We start from the raw sequence: 6,534 nt of genomic DNA on the forward strand, positions 1-6,534 counted from the left end.
CACTTGGAGTGAGTATGAAGGAATCTGCTGGGATGCTGAATATATCTTGGTCTGGGTGGTAATTAGATGAGCATTGTTCAATTGCTAAGTCATGTCCGTCTCTGTGACCCCATGGACTGCAGCACTCCGGGCTTCCTTGTCTTTCACTGTCTCCTGGAGTTTGTTCAAACTCACGTCCATTGAGTCGCTGATGCTATCCAGTTCATCCTCTGCTGCCCTCTTCTCCTCTTGCCCTCAATCTTTCCCAGCATCAGGGTCTTTTCCAATGAGTCGGCTCTTCACTTCAGGTGGCCAAAGTATTGGAACTTCAACTTCAGCATCAGTGCTTCCAGTGAACTTTCAGGGTTGATTTCCTTTAGGATTGACTGGATTGATCTACTTGCTGTCCAAAGGACTCTCAAGTCTTCTCCAGCACCACAGTGCAAAAGCATCAATTTTTCAGCTCTCAGCCTTCTATATGGTCCAACTCACATGTGTACGTGATCACTGGAAAAACCATAGCTTTGATTATACAGACCTTTGCTGGCAAAGTGATGTATCTGCTGTTTAATACGCTGTCTAGGTTTATCATACCTTTTCTTCCTAGGAGCAAGCATCTTCTAATTTCATGGCTGCAGTCACCATCCACAGTGATTTTGGAGCCCAAAAAAATAAAGTCTGCTGCTGTTTCCACTTTTTTCCCATTTATTTGCCATGAAGTGATGGGACCGAATGCCATGCTGTTCGTTTTTTTTAATGTTGACTTTTTTTTTTTTAGAAATTCATTGAACACATTTTTATTGAGCACCTACTATGTACACCAGCCACTGACTCAGATGCTGGTGGTACAAATACAGCAGAAGAGAAAACAGACAAAAACCTCAGCCCTTACAGAGCTCCTGAAGCTTACATTCCTGTGAAATTAAGGCAAGAAAATTAATCCATGGAGAAAAGGACAAGTTATGAGCCAAAGAACAGTTCCTCTGAGGAGTTACAAAATGGATCCCTATTCTTGAAGTCATAAAGAAACAATGAAGTCCCTATGGGGTCAGTCAAAAAGACACGGCCCTGCTGAGCTCCCTGACCCAAGTCTGAGAAAGTAAGGGCTCACATTCTCCCCTTTACTACAATCTAAGGGTGGAGGTCAATGCACCGTGATCTCTAGGAGGTCCACAAGGCCATGTAAGAGTCTTATCTCCAAACCAGAGGAAAGCAATGGTCCTGCAAATTTGTTTCAATCAAGACAAGAGTCTCTCAAATATGAAATTCAATGAAGATGAACAAAACTGTAAGTAATAAAAAAAACAAAAGAACCATGAAACAAAAATTGTTCACAGCATAATAATTGAGAACATAGAAAAGATTTTTGCCTAAGAAAATATTTAATCCTTAGCCCAAAGGTAATAAAATAGAAAATTACTATGAACTAGGGTGGCAATTTTAAATACACTCAGATAATTTTGATTTTAAATGTTCTGCTTTTCTAAAGTAAGACAAACTTGAAAGTATTTAGTCAAACTTGGTTTTCTGAAATGGTTTAATGTACAAGCCATTTCTTGATTGTCTCCTAATGATTTATTTAGTACCGTCTGAGCTCCTGCATCCTCATTGTTTAATCAGGCCCCAGCCTCTTAATATTCCACCAAGCCTGGACTGGTTTGGACCCAGACATGGAACAGAGTGATTCTTTTGATGTTTACATGTATCTGTGTGTCTCCATTTCAAAGTTAAGTGTACATGGTTTAGAAGAACTTATTTTATAAGCACTCCACTTGGGAGACACATTGAGATTTAATGAAAGCCATATTCTCCTAGATAATGATGGTCTGTGTCAGCGTCTCACCTGAAAGGGGAATGTGGAAGCTCAGGGTTCATATGTTGGTTGTTCTGGTTTTTATTTGCTCGATTGTGCCTGTAATCATATCATTCAGAAACCTAAAGTGCAGACGCGTCTTGCTCCTAATGTGTCGTGTTGAATCCTACCTAACCCCATTTCCGCAGCTCCCTACTGTGACTGCGTTCAAAAATACTCCTCTGTCTCCCCACTGAGATGCTTACAATTTATTGCCTCTTAATAAGCAGTGGTTCTACTGCTTGATTGTAAATTGCAGTTGTATTTCTACTGAGTAAAGGAACCAGAGGTACAACACTGTGAGGATTTCCTGCTACTTACCTGGTTTTGCTTCCAGCTGTGTGAATATTTGGTTCTTGCTATATTGTATAGTAATAGCTTTCCAAACTGAAGATTCGTGACTAATTTTTTGGTATGGGTGATGCTGGACTCTTTATCATTTGAAATGTTATTCTACTTTTACAGTAAAACCTCACTGATTCCTCCTGGAATTGAAGATAATGACTTAAAGTTGAAGAGTTTGCTAAAGCAAATTAATTGTACATAAGGAAGCCTGATGGGTCTGAACTACTTAAATGCTTTTTAAAAATCACCCTTTTTCCACTTGATATGCATAGTTTCTAATCACTCTCGTCAATTATATTAAAATACCTTCCATGACGATCTTTATGTGGCCACACCTTTATTTAGATGCACTGAATTTGCGCTTTATACCTGATAGATATACACACATATTTAATGGAGGATTTAAATTGTTTTTTTAATTTATGAACATTTTTCACCTAATCAAACTTGCCTTGCCATAATGAATTTTTAATTAACGATGTTTTATTGTAGCTTATTTTTCTCTCAGTGCATCTTGCTGAGTCTGAGTCTTGCTGTAGTCTGTTTCCATTCTGCTTTTCAAATTATTTCTTTCATTTACAGTCTCTTAAAGCCAATGAGCCCTGTTCTATTTTGTGAGGGCACAAAGACTTCTAGGAAACTTGTACAATGAATGTTGAGTTTCAAGCCAGCTTCTTCACTCTCCTCTTTCACCCTCAGCAAGAGATAGGCATATATAGATGTAATGCATGCACGCATGCATGCTAAGTCGCTTCAGTCATGTCCCACTCTGCAACCCAATGGACTGTAGCCCACCAGGCTCCTCTGTCCATGCAATTCTTCCAACAAGAATACTGGAGTGGTTTGCCATGCCCTCCTCCAGGGGATCTTCCCAACCCAGGAGTCAAACCTCCATCTCTTCTGTCTCTTGCATTGGCAAGCAGGTTCTTTATCACTAGCACCACCTGGGAAGCCCATTCAGATGTAAAATTTCATTTGATACTTGGGTATTTTACAATATATAAGATAGACTTCAATGAGAAAAATGAAAAAGTCAAAAATAAAAATATGAAAATTAAACTGTAAAAAGATGAAACTCACTCAGGAACCACTGTTCCAGCATGGTAGCTTGCAAGCCTGGAGTTTACACACCCAAAGGTAGTTAGGGAAGCACCCTCACTGACTATGACCAGCCAACTAGAGTTCCCTTGGGGCCAGTAGTGCCCTGGGGCTTTGTAGGAGGTGTTTGATTGGACTGAGCTTATGTAGTGGGGTAACTAGAGGATCATTGGGTGGCCTGGGCGCTGAAAGCTATGGATATGGTTCTCTCTGGCTATGGAAAGACAGAGTCCAGGAAACTGGGTGGAGTCATTTGACTCACGGTATCTGTTCCCTCCCCTCCAAGACGGGCTTCCCAGGTGGCACTAGTGGTAGAGAACCCACCAGGTGATGCAAGAGACATAAGAGACGCAGGTTCCATCTCTGGGTCTGGAAGATACCCTGGAGGAGGAAATGGCAACCCTGCTCCACTGTGTTAGCCTGGAGAATCCCATGGACATAGGAGCCCGGGGGACTATGGTCCATGGGGTCACCAAGAGTGGGACAAGACTGAAGTCACTTAGCATGCACACATTCCTCCAAGATAGAAAGAGCTACACCTCTCTTTACCCAAGTTCAGGAAACTGCCCAAAGGTCCTTCCCCAGTTTATTCCCTCATTTCATAAACTGTGTATTGAGCATCTACCATATGCCAGAACTGCTCTGTGCTGAGAATTCAGGAATGAACAAAACTGACTGGTTCACTGTAAACTCATGGAGCAGACAATAAGCAAATAAAGAATTAAATAGAGATGGTAATTTCAGATAAGTGCTATAAAAAATAAAAGAAAAACAAGATGAAGTAGTAAAGAGTGTTGGGGTGAAGTTAATTTAGACCCTGAAAGGGGTGAAATGGGAGTATTCAGGCAGGGACCCTAATGAAAAGAGACAACCAGGCTAAAATTTAGGTGCTAGGGGTTCGAAGCAGAGAAGGCAGCATGTGTTAAGGCCCTAAGGTTGAGACGAGTTTAAATAACAGCATATTCTCCTGACGTAGAACCCCACTTGAGACCATAGGCTGAACAGAGGGGGAGCCCACACGGCAGCTCCCCAGGCTCAATGCCAGGACTGCCCAAGCCCCAGGAAATGCCAGCTCTGCAGAGTTACCAGAGCCCAGTTCTAGCCTTTCTCGAAGATCCAAGACGGCACCACTGCCTCTTCCTCCTCACTCATCACTCCTCTTAATTAGCACCAAGGAATCCCGAAGCTTCCCTCCTGTGGGTTCTGTGCCCAGAGGAATAGATTGTGTTAGCCAAGGGTTTGTTCTTTGAGGTATCAGTATATGTGAAATGGGCTTCCCTGGTAGCTCAGCTGGTAAAGAACCTGCCTGCAATGTAGGAGACCCCAGTTCGATTCCTGGGTCAGGAAGATCCCCTGCGAAGGGATAGGCTACCCACTCCAGTATTCTTGGGCTTTCCTGGTGGCTCAGCTGATAAAGAATCCACCTGCAATGCAGGAGACCTGGGTTCAGTCCCTCAGTTTGGAAGATCCCCTGGAGAAGGGAATGGCTACCCACTCCAGTATTCTGGCCTGGAGAATTCTATGGACTGTATAGTCCATGGGGTTGCAAAGAATCGGACACAACTGAGCAACTTTCGCTTCACATACATGAAACAGTACAAGACTCCGTGTAACTGTCAAGTGAAAGCTACAACCACAAATACTATAAAATTTCACAGAGACCTGGGCCTCTGCACTGGAATAGACTGAGAATGCTTTGAAGAGGAAAACAGCCTTAAGCTTGACCAAGGGAGAGGAGAGAGAACCTTTGAAGTGGGAATAGAGGAAGACTCTGAGCTAGGTATGACCACGAAATGAGTAAGGTACATTGAGAGGCTATGAGCAGTGGATTCTATCAGTGTAGAAAGAGAGCATGGAGGAACAATAGGAAATTCATCTGGAAAAGCAGAGTGAAGCCAGATGGCAGAGGGCCCTTCATGAAGTGCAAGGAGTTTGGATTTTGTCACATGGTAAAAGAAAGGACTGAGATGCGGTTTGGGGTTCAGGGCAGGCAGCCCTAAAATGTGCCACTTTGTTGCATGGATTACTTTAAGTTAAAATAACTTAAGAAACAGCTAATACATGAAGGACATTCTGACCCTCCTTTGTCCACTTGTGAGCAGGAAATAAATCTCCCATGTGAAAAGTACCCTCCCTGGAGCAAGAGATAGAGAGGCATCCTTTATCACCAGAGACAGGGACTTCAAGGCCAAGAAGTTGGAGGAAAAACCTTGTTACTTCTTTACTAATTCCCAAGCCCAAACTTTTTTGTCTTGTCAGTTCTTCACAAATTTATTTTTCCTTTGTCTAAAAAGGATTAAAGAAATTGCCCGCTTTGGTCACTTCTTTAAATCTCCTATTCTATAAGCTCCTGCACATACAAATTAAATTTGGTTTTCTCCTATTAATCTGTCTTGTGTCAATTTAATTATTAGACCAGCCAGAAGAACCAAGAGGAACAGGGGGGAAATTTCCCCTCCTTGATAGGCTGAAAAAAAAAGAAAGAACTGGAAACTAGACACACCACAGAGGAGGTGGTTCTGTTATGGTAAGATGTGATGAATTCCTAGAATATCAGAGTCACTTTCATTTGCACGTGGCCCGAGCTGATGGGTTTCCCAGATGGCCCTAGTGGTAAAGAATCTGCCTGCCAATGCAAGAGATGGAAGAGTTGCAGGTTCGATCCCTGGGTCAAGAAGATCCCCTGAAGGAAGGCATGGCAATCCACTCCAGTACTCTTGTCTGGAGAATCCCATGGACAGAGGAGCCTGGCAGGCTATGGTCCATAGGATTGCAAAGAGTCTGACTGAAGCAACTTGGCACGCATGCATGCCAGCTGAGCTGTCTGTGCCCCTGTCCAGGTCCAACAGAGGGAGCACTGGGAGTAATAAGGGAAAGGAAGGTCTGTTCTTCTAAACTTAAACCGCTGGGTCCAGATAATTCTGCTTTGAAATTCATTTGCCTGAATGCAGAGAGGAGAGAGGCAACCTTCCTTCTTTGCCACTGATTATTGCACAGCTGTGGAACTGTGTGGTCTCAAGGTGGCCACCAAAAATAAACTCCTAGGTCCCAATGTGCAACAGGAAAGGACATGTACCTAGGAGAGAAAGGAGGCCATGGGCCCAGCAGGATGACACTCGGTAAAAACAGCATTCCATAGTGATCAGCAGGCCCTGGATCCATCTCACTCCCTGCAGCAAGTGGTCCAAGAAGAGTCCTCTCAGGGCCACTATGGCAGAGAATGTATGGGGTACAGAAGTCCAGAATATGAAGAGGGAGGA

This window comes from Bos mutus, chromosome 20 (genome assembly GCF_027580195.1).
Source record: "Bos mutus isolate GX-2022 chromosome 20, NWIPB_WYAK_1.1, whole genome shotgun sequence".
Classification (NCBI taxonomy): Eukaryota; Metazoa; Chordata; class Mammalia; order Artiodactyla; family Bovidae; genus Bos; species Bos mutus.